This window comes from Urocitellus parryii, chromosome 1, assembly GCF_045843805.1.
Source record: "Urocitellus parryii isolate mUroPar1 chromosome 1, mUroPar1.hap1, whole genome shotgun sequence".
NCBI classification, from domain to species: domain Eukaryota; kingdom Metazoa; phylum Chordata; class Mammalia; order Rodentia; family Sciuridae; genus Urocitellus; species Urocitellus parryii.
Genome location: NC_135531.1, coordinates 131,278,211 through 131,293,183, shown reverse-complemented (window position 1 = coordinate 131,293,183; position 14,973 = coordinate 131,278,211). Strand labels below are relative to the sequence as shown.

The window sequence follows — 14,973 nt, the reverse complement described above, 5'->3', positions numbered from 1 at the left end:
GAAAAGGACATGAGCTGAACCTAGTAAGCCTCTGCCAGGCAGACTGGCAGGAAAGGGCCACCCAGGAAGGGGGAGGAGGCATGGAGGCAGGAAGAGTACAGAGGCCAGAAGAGAACATGGGCAGGTGGGACGGCTAAAAGCAGAGGCCCACACCAGGGAACTGGGCATGGGGAGGAAGGATTGGGTGGGCTCCAGCTCAGGGGTGGTATCTTAGGCAGGGATTTTAGAGAAAAGAAGGGCGTGGACCTGGCTCTGTGCTGACTGAGAGGCCCTGGCAGACAGCACCCCTGTGGTATAGCTTCAGGGGAGGGTGAGCAGAGTCGGTAAGCAGACAGCATCTGGGAGGTATATATATGGCGACTCAGTGTCTGAACTGCTGGGGAGGCCTGCACCTCTGCTCTCCAAGCCTTTCCTTAGCCACCTCATCATCCCCAGGCCACATCACACTCAGCCAGGTCCTCAAGTCAGCTCAGCAGAGAAACCAGGTAGCACAAGCAGTAATGCAGGGACAGGAAACCCAGGCCAGGGAGGCTTCCCAGACGTGCCACATTAAGAGATAGAAAAGCAGGGTAGGGTGACCATCCAGCCTTATGGGTGTAGGGAGGGCTTCAGTACCTGATGCAAGAACTCAGAACATCAGTGGTCACTTTTCCCCACTGTGTCTCTCATCACAGAGATGGTGGCCCTGCTATTGCTCCTCAGTCCACCTTCAGGTGGAGTGGACAGGGCAGGGCCACACCAATAGATCACTGACCCTACTCTTGACCCCAAAAGATCCACAAGGTGGGTCTGATAGGCTTCAAAAGGTGAAGGGTCCATTTGCTAGCCAATCAGTGGGGAAGACACCGCCCTGCCCAGCAGGTCCACATTCTGTCCCTGGTCACAAAGCAGGCCCCTGGGCCTCCCAGGCTTACCTCCGAAGACTACTCTTAGAAATGATTCCCACAGTCTGCTGAGGAAAAGCCAAGTATTTATTTTTGCCAAATGTTCCCTGTTTTTGAAAGCGCCTGAGAGGTGTTTGTCAGGAGGTGTGGGTGACTCATGCAGACACTTGAAGACAGAGCTGGCTATTTTTGCCCCAGACTCTGAGGAGGTGGGGAATGGGGGGCAGGGTGCCCATCACAGGGATGTAGGTGCTCAGGATGACTCAAGGTGACCTACAGCAGGACAGGCCCAAGGCCCAGACAGTGAGTGCTGATGCAATGAAGCCCTTGTGGAACAGACATTCCAAAAGTTGTAAATGTGGTTGCAGATAAATCCATAGGCCCCAGAGGCAGGGTCTCAGGCACCTGGGGTTCTCATCAACTGCAGGGTCTCTGATCCTCTCACAGATTATGTTATGGTACCAGGGCTATGGGGAGAGAGTACTTGGGTCAATGTTGACATACCCTTCCCATCAGACTTCAGGGCCTGACCATGAGACCACTGCTTCAGCACCCTATCCCCTGCCCCTAGTAATGGCATTCACTTTTTCCAGGATTCCCCCAAATCTCTTTCAGCACTCACCCATTGGAAGCTGAGTGTCCCAGGCTTTTGCTGCTCAGAAGTCTCAAAGCCTGAGAATAGTTTCCCCTGCCCTCATACTCCACTGGGTCCTCTTCTCCAGGGTCCCATTCCTGGCTTGGGGAAAGGCCACAGGGTTCCTAGAATGGGGGAGCCATAGCCTGTCTCTTTTACAGTGTTGTACCCATACTCTGGAACTTCTGCCCTGGGCTGTCTCCCTGCACTCTAGGATTAAAAGGCACAATTATTGAGTGGCTCTGCAGTATCCCTTCTTTCTAGGCTCTCCCTGGGCAGGAGCTCCAGAGGGGACATCACACATACCACAACCTGTGCAGAGGCAGAGGCTTCCGGGCAAGGCAGCAGGCCCAAAACAGGGAGCTCAGCCTGGGGGACAGATCCACAGTGGCCCCCATGTTCCAACCTTGGCCCCAAGGACTGGGGGAACAGGAGAAGGATGTGGCCTCAAATGCCAGAGGAGCCACTTTGGCTGCAGCACAGAGAGGGTGTAAGGTAGCGGGAGGCAGGTGGTCAGGTTAGCAAGGCATGTTGAAGTCTAAGAAGTTCTGGGGAGCCCCAGGGCAGGACAAAGGGTGAGGGGAAAAAAACAACTGGAGAGCTGGCTCTGGATAGAGGCTCCAACTGCAGTCTTGGGAGCCATGGGAATCTTTGGAATTTATGATGGAGAGGGACCTGGGGTAGTCTGAGTTAGGAAGGTCGTGGCAGGGTGGTGAGCTTGGGCATGGGCCGTGGCCCAGCAGACACCAGGAGGCTGTACCTGAGCAGAGCAGGCAGGATGGGAAGAACTGCACCTTTTAGCTGGGGGTGGAGGAGCTCGAAGAGAATCTCCACTGAGGACAGTTAGAACTTTCATCCCTGGGCACTTGTCACTTCACAGGTCTCAGTGGCAAATGCAATTTGTGCACAGTCTGATATTCATTCTCCGTGATAAATAAGGCGCTTGTTTTTGCCTCACCAAACAGGCCTGCTCCCCTCTCCCACAGCTGCTGCCCAGCTGGCCAATGATGTGGAAGCAGCCAGGACATTGCTGTCACGCTTGGCTGCTAGCCAGGCACCCACTGAGCTTTCTCCTTGCTCCCCAGCTTCCTCCATCTGCTGCTGCCTCCAGTTCCCTCTCTCTGCCATTCTTTTACTCATTCATTCTTTGACCCAGCAAGCATTTGCTGAGCACTGTTCTAGGTGTCAGGATGTAGCAATCATCAGGAGTAGGCAAGGCAGTCCCCAGAGGAACCCACAGACCCATGAGGAGTACATATAATTCAGACCTGGATAAATGCCACCAGAAAAATGAAACAAGGTCCATTGTAAAGGGGGACTAGACAGTAAGTGTGTGTTGACCAGAAGTCAGGAAGGCCTCCGAGGGAAGGTGAGGGGGCAGCCAGGGGAAGAACTGGGGAAAGGTGTTTCCAGTGGGAGAACCACAAGCCTGGAGCCCTGAGACAGGAATGAGCACCTCACCCTAAGCAAATGTGTCATATGTAATTCCTAATCCTAAGGATTGCAAGACATTATCCTACATGCATGCAAGAAGACAGCAAAGGGAGAATTGGGGGACCAGGTCAGAAAAGTGGGCTTGGAGCTCAATCATGTAGGACCTTCTGGGACAGCAGAAGGGCCGGGGCAGGTCATGAGATGCAGCCAAAGATGGTGCTGAGCAAGTCCCAGGCCTGCGCTGGGCACATTTGCTCACAGCCTGTCCATACTTACACAGGGTTATTATTGTCCTTGTTTTGCATGGGGGAAACTGAGGCTCAGAAAGGAACCAGCCCATATTCAAATGTTTCTCATGTCCACCTGCCTCCCAATCTCCCTTTCCCAGCTGGCCAACCCTTGCCAGTTCTTACCTTATTGCCCCCAATGCTTACAAAACCCTTTGTTTGCTTTCTTCCTGGAATAGTCACATCCAAAAATGCATAAATGACCTGCACCCTGTTATGGCATTTTCAAAAGCTTCTCCTAGGAAGAGACACTGAAACTGACCTTCAAGGGGAACAAGGAAGAAGGGTGTTCTAAGAGGGGAAGCAGAGTAAAGCCTGTGTCTTCATCTGTTTTCTGTTTCTGTAATAAAATACTTGAGACCAAGTAATTTATAAGCATAGAGGTTTATCATTGTCCTAGAGGCCAAGAGCATGGTGCCAGCATCTGTAAGGGCCTCCTTGCTGCATCCCAACATGGTGAGGGCATCACATGGTGAGACAGAGCAAGCTTGCTAGCTCAAGGCTCTCTTTCTCTTCTTTTAAAGCCACTAATGCCTTCATGGGGGCCCCACCCTCATGACCTCTGAAATTACCAGGTTCCTGGATACAGAGTATCCATTCTGGAGGCCACAGAAGCCAACTGCCTGTGGAAGGTGCTATAATTTGAATCTCGCTTATCCTCTCTGAAAGGCATTCTGAAATTTAATCCCTATTATGAGATGTTAAGAGGTGGGACCAGATGGGACCTTCAAGAGGTGATTAGGGTTTTGCCCTCATGAATGGATTAGCCCATTGATGCAGTAGTGGATGAATGGATTAATGGGTTATCTTGAGAGTATGTCTGCTATGTAAGTCAGTTTGGGTAGTGGTCTCTTGTACACTATCTAATTACCTCCCCAAATAGCTTTGGAGAATAAGTCTCAAACGCATGAACTTTGGGGAGACACATTCAAACCATAGCATCCTGACATAAAGGTGATGCATGTCCTGCTTGGGATGCAGCAAGCAGGTAGTTAGGCTGATGTCATCTTGTTCAGCATTTCTCATAAAATCAACATACTTATTAAAATTAATACATTTAAAATGAAATGTTACATTCCTACCTAAATCACCAGAATGACTTCTCATAAATAGAAAACAACCCATAAAAGTTAATGTAATGAACACAAATGTTCCTCATTTTAAAAAGATAAAAATTATAACATAAATATGAACACCAGCATTCTGGTCTAGACTGGTGTAAGTACATTTCACTCTCTCCCACTGAATACAGCTAGAAATCTGACAGAATGCATGAACAGCTATGTGAGGACTTAAAAATGAAATATTAGGCAGATTGAGAAATAAAAGCAGAATTTGAAGTACCACCAACCTGGAAGTGACTCTATAATTTTTCCTAACCTCACATTGCCCAGACTGAACTCAGGAAGCTTGAAACATGGAAGGGACATCAAGACTCACAGAGGCTTCCAAGAGAAACCCTCTGGTTGTGGCTCAAGGAAGGAGAAAGGGGTCCTCTTATTATTCAGAGAGAGTAGGAAAAAATCCATTTAAAAATTTGTTTCTGTGTTCCCTCACTCCCTAGCCACAAGCAGTCTCATGGGAGCATTGCACGGACCCTGTAAGAGCTCAAACTCAGAGTGAAGCAAAACCTTCCCTTCTGAGTAGAGAACCTACTGTCCCAAAGAGGGTAGGGTGAACTCACTGTTTCTATTTCCCCCTATCCTCCTAGACTCAGGGAAGTGCACGCAGAACAGGGTAAGTAAAGCCCTAGTTTTCTTGCTAAAAGACCAAAAGGAGAAGCCTCCGGAAACTGGAAAATACCATAGAGACTGCAGAGAGGGAGGAACTTGGAAAAGCAGCCCTATGAAGTTGTTTATTAACTCCTAGCTTATCCTTAAGCTGCATGAACATGAATCTGACCCTAAACAGCACACCGTAGGCTTTGATACCTGAAGTACAAAATAAACCACTGTCTTGGTCTCACACTGGTCATTAGGTAGCACACATATTTCAATACCAATTTTCAACGGCATTGAAAATAACATTAAAACCATAAATAACCCCACAGAAGCCTGGTCAGAACTTTGAGCCTGATATTAACTAGATCAATTGCCTGCTAAATATTCTCCACAAGATTTAAATAAATACCCAAATTCCATAATCTAGTATTCAAAATGTACAGAACATCATTCAAGACTGACATGTAAAAAAAATCAGGAAAATCTTTGCTTATACAGGAAAATATAATGAACAGATACCAAACCAAGAAGAAGCAAATGAATTATTTGGGCTGGGGTTGTGGCTCGGTAGTAGAGCTCTTGTCTAGCATGTGTAAGGCACTGGGTTCAATCCTCAGCACCATGTAAATAAATAAAATAAAGGTATTGTGTCCATCTACAACTAAAAAAAACATTTTTAAAAACGTTGGAATTATTTGACAGAGATTTTAAAGTAGCTATTGTAAAAATCCTCCATCAAGTAAGGGGAAATGCTCTTGAAACAAATGGAAAGTTAGACAGTCTCAGCAAAGAAATAAGATATAAGGAAGAAACAAATGAACATTTTAGAACTGAAAGACACACTAACCAAAAATTTGAAACTCACATAGCACAGTGGCCCATGCTTGTAATCCCAGCGACTAGGAGACTGAGGCAGGTGGATCACAGGTTCAAAGCCAGCCTTAGCAACTTAGTGAGGCTCTAAACAACTCAGAGAAATCCTGTCTCAAAATAAAAGATTAAAAGGTTTCAGGATGTGGCTCAGTGGTTAAGCACCCCTGGATTCAATCCTTGGTACCAAAACAAATTAAAACCGTTTAGGCTCCAGAGCACAATGAAAATGACTGGGAAAAGGAGCAGGGATATCGATAATAGTTCAATAGAAATGATTCACTCTGAACAACAGAGAGACCATGAAAGAAAAGTTAATGGAGTTTCAGGCACCTGTGGGACAATAGCAAAAGATGGAACGTTTGTGTCACCAAAGTCCAAGAAGGGCAGGAGAAAGAGTGCCATAAAGAAAAAGGATTTGACGAAATGATAGCTGAAAATTTCCCAAAGACATGAACCCACATATTCAAGAACCCCAAAACAAGATGAATCCCAACCAGAATACAACACAAATTCATGACCAGGTACACCATAATCAAGCTGAAAACCAAAGGGGTAAAAAATGTAAAGCAGGCAGTAAAAAACGATGTTTTACTTAAAAGGGAAGCATGAATCAAATGACTGTGGACTTCTCTTTATAAACCTTAGCAACCAGAAGTGGAACAACATTTTTAGCTTCTAACCAGCAACCTATAATTCTATAAAAATTACCTACTAAAATATCCTTCAGGATACATGCTCAGATGAAGCAAAACTAAGAGAATTTGTTGCCAACAGAACTGCTCTGAAAGCATTGCTGAAGAAGTTCTGACAGAAAGGAAATGAAACTCGAAGTCCACTTGCACACCAGGAATGAAGGAAGAGCAACAGAAATGGATAAATACCTGTGTAAATGGGAGAGTAGTCATCCCTGAATTCTTAAGATATGTCTAACGGTTGGAAACAAGATGACATTGTCAGGTGATGTTTTCAATAGATGTGGTTGTAACATAAAAGAGACCTACATATAAATAAGGGATGGTAAAACTTCCTACAGAGTGTTAAGTTTTCTATATTTCACTTGAAGTTGTGAAATATTTATTCTAGAATGTTTTTGTTTGTTTGTTTGGTACTAGAGATTTTGTTTGTTTGTTTGGTACTGGAACACTTTACCACTGAGCTACATTTGTAAACCCTCCCCCACTTTTTAAAAAAAATTTTTAGACAGGGTCTCGCTGAATTGCTTAGGGCTTCACTAAGTTGCCAGGGCTGGCGTTGAGCCTGCAATCCTCAGCCTCCCAAGTTGTTGGAATTACAGGTGTGTGCCATAACACCTGGAAAAATATTTATTCTAAATAGACTGCAAAGCATTAAAGTATGTACATTGTAATGCCTAGTGCTACCATGAAAAAAAATACCAAAGAGATGTAATTTTAAAACTGAATATAAAATGAAATAAAAAATCAAATAATTCAAAAGAAGGCAGAAGGAAGGAAACAGAATGAAAATAAGGTGAGAGAGAAAATAAAGAGGCAGCAAAAAGAAATAAAAAAGGAATCATTACTCTGATTTGAAAACTGCTCTAAAGAATAAGTCAACTAATAAAGAAAACTGGTAGCCCACATCCAAATACATCAACAGATATATTAATTGTAAATAGTATAAATATACTTATTAAAAGACAAAAGTGTCAGGAGAGGTTTATTGCTTGATTGATATTTTTATTTTTTATTAGAGATTTATAGTTGTACATAATAGTTGGGTTCATCCCAATAAATAGGATAGTTTTTTTTAGAATGATTCATTTTTTTGTTGCCTAAAAAAAAACATTTCAAATAAATTGCATAGGTAATTTAAAAGAAACAGAATGGAAGAAGATACTAAAACATTCAAAATCATCATTATTGTGATCATCATCCTCATCCTAGGATGACTATTTTAACAATAGGCAAAGTAGACTTCAAGGCAAAGAATATTTCCAAAGATAAATATGAATAATTAATAGCAATCAAAGAGACATTTATGAAGACGACATAATAATCCTAAATGTGCACATACCTAACAACATAGCTTCAAAATAAATGACGCAAAACAGACAGAATTAAATCAAAGTAGACAAATTCATAAATATAAAGACTTTAACACACCTCTCTCAGAATTAATAGAAAGCAGCTCTAAAGAATAAATCTACTAATAAATAAAACTAATAACCCCCATACAAATACATCAACAGATATATTAATTGTAAATAGTATAAATATACTTATTAAAACACAAAAAAAAACATCAGGATAGGTTTATTGATTGATTGATATTTTTAGATAGAGAAGAACTGAACAGCAACAGCAACCAACTGGATCCAATTGACATTTACAGAACAGTCACCCCAAAAGAACAGCAGAGCACACATTCTTTTTAAGTGCATGTGAAATATTCACCAAAATAAAATCATATCTGGGAACATAAAATTCACTTTAACAATTATAAAAGCATCAAACGCATACAAATATTTTCTGACAAAAATGCACTTTGATTAAAAATCAAATATAGAACAGTAACAGAAAAATATGCACACATTTACTTATAAGGATTCCTAAGTTTATAGGTAAGAAAGAGAGAAATTTGAAGATATTTTTAAATGAAAATGAAAATGCAGCATTTCAAAATTTGTAGGAAATACCTAAAAAAGTACCTAAAAAGATTAAATTCTTACATTAGAAAGGAAGAAAGTTCCCTAATCAGTAACTGAAATTGTTATTTTAAGAAACTAGAAAAAAAAAAAAAAAACAAGACAGACCCAAAGCAAGGCAAATAAAGGAAACAATGAAGATCAGTATAGAAATTAATGACCCTTGGGCTAGGGTTGTGGCTCAGCGGTAGAGCGCTTGCCTCACACGTGCAAAACCCTGGGTTCGATCCTCAGCACTACACAAATAAATAAATAAATAAATGAAATAAAGATAGTGTGTCCAACTACAATAAATAAAAAAGAAAGAAAGAAAGAAAAAGAAATTAATGACCCTGAAATCAGGTCCTCTGCCTTCAGAATTGCTGACCCATCTGGTCAGTATTTGCCTCCCAAAAGATACACTGGGCAAAGCAGAGGGAGAACCCTCTCCCACCTACTGCCAATCCCTATTTTTCAGGGCCTCCCTGCAACTTTCTCTCCCACAAGCCTAGGAAGCATTTTTCTAATCTGGGGGCTATAAAGGAATTTTGTCTTTTTTCTTTTTAGTTGTACATGTTTAAGGTATATAACATGATGTGTTGGTAGACATAAATATAAGTGTATTGATTATTATCGTCAAAGTTATATATTCCATCCTCTCACATAGTTCATTGTTATTGTTTTAATGGTTAAGAGCACCTAAAATATCCTGTCTTAGTCAATTTCCAGTATACAAAACAATCCTGTTAACTTTCCTGGAAGATCTTTGCCTTTATCCATATTGGTTTTCCCACACTTATAAAACTTGAAATCCCAAAAGAAGAGTTCAGTTTTTCTCTGTTCTTTGCAGCTACTTCCTCCCCAGTGCTCTTGGACAGGCTGGCTGTGTGAGAGGGGAAAAGGGAATGTTGGTGGGAAGTTGTCTCTATTTTCTTTATGCTATTAGTATTTTATTTTATTCATTGTCTCTATTTTAAGTGATGTTCCTCCTCCTCATCTCCCTTCAATATCCACAATTTTCCAGGGACACATCAAATGCTGGCATGTACCCCTTTCTCAATTTCCTGTCATTCCTCCTGTTGACACACTTCCTGAGTATTGCCACATTATGCTATGTTGTAAATACAGATGCTATAACCTGAATATCAGCATAGCAAAGAAAATGCCTTGATGCCCTTGTAGGAAACATTTATGAATCTACACTAGGGATTTGCCGGGCCTGTATAGGCAGGCTCTTAAGCTGTGTAAAGATTGTTGTAGGACTCTTAGCACTATAGATGTTCTTCTACTCATTTTTCCCCCCACTTCTCTATCTAGAGGTTCATTTTGTATTTCTTAGCTTCCAAAACATTTTTAAATCTTTCTATCACTTATAGGCATATCGTATATGACTAACTGAAACGAAAAGCAGTTTTTTCTTCCAAGAGGCAAAGCCTGTGTGGGATGATGGGGATGCTGGAATTGGTATTGGGGTAGAAGTCTAGATATGAGCAGAGCAGAGGTCTCCTTACTTCAGGGAGTCGAGTATAGTGATCCCAGGTGGTGAAGCAATGGTCAAAGTATGTCACCAACAAAGGAGATTTGTCACCAGTGGGGAGTCTCCCCTTGCCCACAGCCTGAGAAAAACCCTTTGACTAAGAGAGCAACATACCCTGGTGCCCAGGAGCAGAGGGTGATCAATCTGCAGGCCCCAGAGAACAACTGCACACGGAATGTGCTATGATTTTTATATAACTGGTTTGTCCTGTCTGAAACTCATGTTGAAGTTTTATGAGATATTAAGAGGTGAGACTGTTAAAAAGGGAGTGAGTCTCTGACCTCATGAATGGATTAGTCCATTTATGCAATAATGAATGAATGGATTCATGGGCTAGTGGGTTATCTTGAGAGTGGGTTTTCTGTGAAAGCCAGTTGGGCTAGTACTCTCACACGCTCCCTTTCACCATGTGATGCCCTGCACCATCTTGGGACTCTGCCAGCAATAAGGGCATCAGTACCAGATACAACCCCTTGGTCTTGTTCCAGAATCATGAGCCAAAATCAACCTCTTTTCTTTTTAACTTGCCCAGTCTGTGATGTTGTATTATTAGCAACAGAAAACAAAGACAGAAGGCAGTGCTTGCTCTATTGGACCATGGAGGCTTTGTTGTTCTGCCCTAGTTGGAGCCAAATGGCTTCTTTCAGTAAGGACCCTGGGTGGGAGTGAGAAGTGCTGACCTGAATCACCAAAAACAGAGATTTACATTAAACACTAAAAGTTAGTAAGGAAATGGTATCCAGAGACACTTACACTGACATATCCCTGTCCACCCTCCATGGGTTACACATCTGTGCTCATAAGGGATTTTTAAAGCTCATTTTATTAGGCTGGGTAAGTCACAAAAGTCCAAGTTGTTATAATAATAATTTATTATTATTTAAATCACAAATGTGCTTATAGACTCTTTTTTGTGTTTGATTTATTTTTTTTAATTAATGAAGGGGAAATATTGAAAGGACATTTCTCCATGTTAGTCTCCAAACAAGGCCTGGGATTTACTTTAATCATATAACCTGCATCATCTGTTCAGGGGGAGGAGGGGATGCTGCACTCTTTGGTCAGGTTTACTTACACCCATCCTGCTTCTCTAGCTCCCCTACAGGGGGTCCCAGCCAATGAGGAGAAATGGTTCCTGGAAGTGAGGAAGCATCAGGAATTTGAAATAACATCCCTTCAATATGGTTTGAGGAAGCAATTAGGTGGTATGTCTCAACTTCTATAAAAGAGATGGTATCTTTTGACCCAGTGCCTCTCCTTCTAGAAGTGTCTTGGGAAATAATTGAGAATGTGGTCCAGGGAAGAAGAGGACGTTTTCACTCTGTGGAAAGCTCTATTTTCAGTTGCCAATCTTCTGTGGGTCTTTGGTGCTGTTCACTTGTACTGGACAGGTCCCTTCAAGTCAGGCCCTGAGCTTTCAGAAACTGCTTCTGGAGGTGGGGAAACAGCAGGATCTGTCAGCTGGTAACCGAGGGCCATTTGGAGCCCAAAATAACTCAGCTCTGTGCTCCACTCCCCACCAAGTCTGTCAGGTGGCCTCCTAGAGGCAAAGCCAGGTGCATTCCCAGTCTTGGCAAGCACGGTCGCGAGCTCAGGAGTACATCCCAGTACCCCCATAGCATCCCTTCAGACACCAAGGAACAGGGAGGAGCCTTTCAGAGGACCCAAACTGCAATAAGATGTGCCTCAGCTTTAGGCTTTGCCAGAAGGGAAAGAGGAGGACCCCAGAGTTTGTTGGGCTCTGCACTGCTCAGAGCAGCTGTGTATGAACTGGCATGATCCAGGTCCAAGTGTGGGGAGTGGGGCTGGTCAAAGGTTCTGATGCAAAGTGTGAGGAGGGCTGAGCTGTGGGCTGGAGCTTCTCCTTCATGAGAATCCAACAGGACATGCTTAGGGAGCTCCGCAACCCCTGGAGACTGGGCCACTTTGGGGTTTCCTAGAATCAGGTGGCCCTCCCCAGCTCCCAGCCCCTTATCCCAGCTCCCCTGTTGAATCTCCAGGCCATATCTGTTCTCTACTTAACCATGACCAATTCTTCTTCACAGAACCATGCCCAGGAGTTGGACCTAGAGTTGGGAGCCCAGGCATCCAGGGACGTCCACTAGTCACCAGCAGTGACCTTGTCCACCCACATTACCTCTCAGGGGCCAGGTATGTTCCTCTGTGAAGTGAGCAATCATTCCCATATAGTTGTTTAAGTACTGAGTGATAGAAAACAGAAGACACATATGCATGATGCAGAGTTTTTCTTCTTTGAATTAAAACTCCTGGAGGTCAGAACCTGAATGGGGAAGTAAAGCAGGTGCTTCACCCAGGACCCTTGGAAATAGGCCTTAGTTCAGTTCCCTACCCCCTAATACAAAGGGGATGGTCCTTGTTCCTGAAAGAGCAGCAGAAGCTGTCCCAAGCAAAGATGCCAATGTGACTCCCTCAATGATGTCCTGAGCCATCAGATACATACCCAGGGGGCACTACTGCCTTGGCCACTGTGATAAAGTAAGGAATGCAGGCCTCTTCTGAGAGCTTCTGGGGCCCCTGCAGAGAAAAAGTATAACTGAATGGAGACTGAAACAGGAGCTCTGAGGAGGCCAAGCTGCTTGGATCTTTCTCATGGCAGGGGAAGGAAGAGGCCATAAGTTCCTGGTGCTTCCAGATATTTAGAGATATTTATAACTTATAGAGTTATAAGGCCAGCATCACACTCTACTACTGAGCTAAGCTCCCAGCCCTATTACAAAAATTTTACAAAGATATAATGGGGAAAAGGAAAGCAAATTATTGGGCAAGAATGTCTAAAATTCTACACATACTATGGCAAGAGCAGAATAGCTCTGATTTGGAGATGTGGGCTGTCCTATTTCTTTTTTGGTTGCTATACCAGAATACCTGAGAACAGATAATTTATTTAAAAAAACAGAGTTTTATTTTGGCTCATGGTTCTGGAAGCTGGGTAGTCTAAAATCGTGTTTCTTACGAGGACCTCATGCTGTTTCAATTCCTGGTAGCAAGCCAAGGAGCAAATGAGTTTGTGTGGAAGAGGAGAAATCACATTCTATAAGGATTCACTCTCCAGGTAACTATCTAATCAGCCTAAATGCCCCACCTATCAGCATAGCCACTATGGCAATCAAGTTGCAGAGAGGATCAACAATATTCAGTCCAGAACATGAGACTACTATTACCTTCAAGGCCAGCTCAGCAGGGATAATTCCCAGTAGCTATTGATGCCTGGTTGCAGAAAGTCCAGCTAGCAGGCTAGATGAGCAGGATAGTGGGTTATCTGGGTCACGGCCAGCATGGAAATTCTGGTGGACCAGGGGGGCAGAGGCAGCAAGTCTTTTGGGCACAGAGCCTCAGATAGCAGGTGGAACAGTTACCACCTGTATTGTAGTTCCAGCCGCTGGCAGGCAGTGAGTTCCCAAGGGGAGAGCTGACCTTGGGGGCCCAGCCTTCTCTATGGCAGGTGGTGTGATGTTTGCTTTGTCATTTGATCTCACTGGCTGTTCTCCCTGTTCCGAGCAGGTGAGGACACTTGTTAGAACTCAGGGGAGTGTCTTCATGACGGTAGTCCTCACAGGGCCCTCCTCCTGCAGTATCCTTTGCCTCTGTCCCTTCCACCTGCTTAGCCCAGTGCCTACTCAGGAAAGTTTGCCTGGAGAATATGCCCTCTCTAGTCCCCAAGAAGTAATGAGAACAACATTGCCTTGACCAGCCACCTGCAGGATGGGGATTATAAATTGGCCACCTGGGAGCTAGAGATGTCATTTCTAAATGTACTTTTGAAATGCCTCACAGCATGGCCTCCAAGGTGGCTTTTTTAAAAAGCAGAATTATAGTGAGCCCTCTGTATCTGCAAATTCTGCATCCATGGATCCCACCAACTACAGACAGAAAATATTTAGAAAAATATTGTGTCTGTTCAAAATACAAACGTTTTTCTTATTTTTCCCTAAATAATACAGTAAAATGACTGTTTACATAACACTTACATTGCATTATATATTATTAAAGGTAGTTATAATATATATCATATATATTAGAGATGGTTTAAAGTATACAAGAGGGTAGGTGTAAGTTATATGCAAATACTACATCTCTTATTTTTTCCAATATTGAAAATGGAACCATGGATGCTCTACCACTGAACTATATCCCCAGCCCTTTTTATTTTTTATTTTGAGACGGGGTCTTGCTAGGTTTCCAGGCTGGCCTCAACCTCACCAACCTCCAACCTTAGCCTCCTGAGTAACTTGGGTTATAGGTGTGCATCACTGCCCAGCCAATACTACATTTTTTTTTAAATAAAAGGGACTTGAGCATCTATGCATTCTAGTATCCACAGGGATCTTGGAACCACTTCCCATGGATATCAAGGGAAAACTGTACCGGCCACACTGAAAGTCAGAATAGAAACACGAGAGTTGAGTCCTGGTGTCCCTTAAACCTGGAAGGTATAGGCATGTGATCAGCCCCTTGGGAGTCCAGCAAAGCCTGTGTTTTTTCATCACCACATCCCAGGCCACTCTCTAAAAGCCTCACACTGAGGAGAAGTGACAGAGCCTTTAGCACTTTCTTGCCCTGTATTTTTGTACGGTTGGATGAAGATGAAAGGTGCATTCCTAGTACGTACATCTCTGTCAAAAGCAGGGAAATGAAAAACCCAGCTCTCCTCTAGGCTGTGCCTTCATATCAGTCCCCAGGCCCATCATACTCTTGTCCCTGTAGACCTCTTCCAGTCTCCCAGACAGGAGTTAGGCTTAGGTCATCCTGTCCTAGAAACTTTGCCAGTGCCAGAGTCCAAGAGCAGAGTGGGCTCTGTGCCTGTCAGCATGACCTAGAGAAGGAAGCATCCCAGTTGGGCATTGGTGGAGGTCAGGATGCCCCCCATTTCAGGGCAAATTGTGGGGGTCCTTTCCCTTCCGTCTACCTGCTTCTCTGTGACCAAATCCCAGGCAACCC

General features: G+C 43.5%; 1 protein-coding gene across 1 annotated transcript in view; it reads left to right on the top strand.

The window, feature by feature from the left end:
- Rasgef1c (RasGEF domain family member 1C) overlaps nucleotides 1-14,973 on the top strand; it is a 76,924-nt gene that overhangs the window by 27,140 nt on the left and 34,811 nt on the right. Inside the window, exon 2 of the mRNA XM_077797170.1 lies at nucleotides 12,060-12,165. The gene's annotated coding sequence lies outside the window, so the exon portion shown is untranslated. The remainder of the gene's footprint in view (nucleotides 1-12,059; nucleotides 12,166-14,973) is intronic.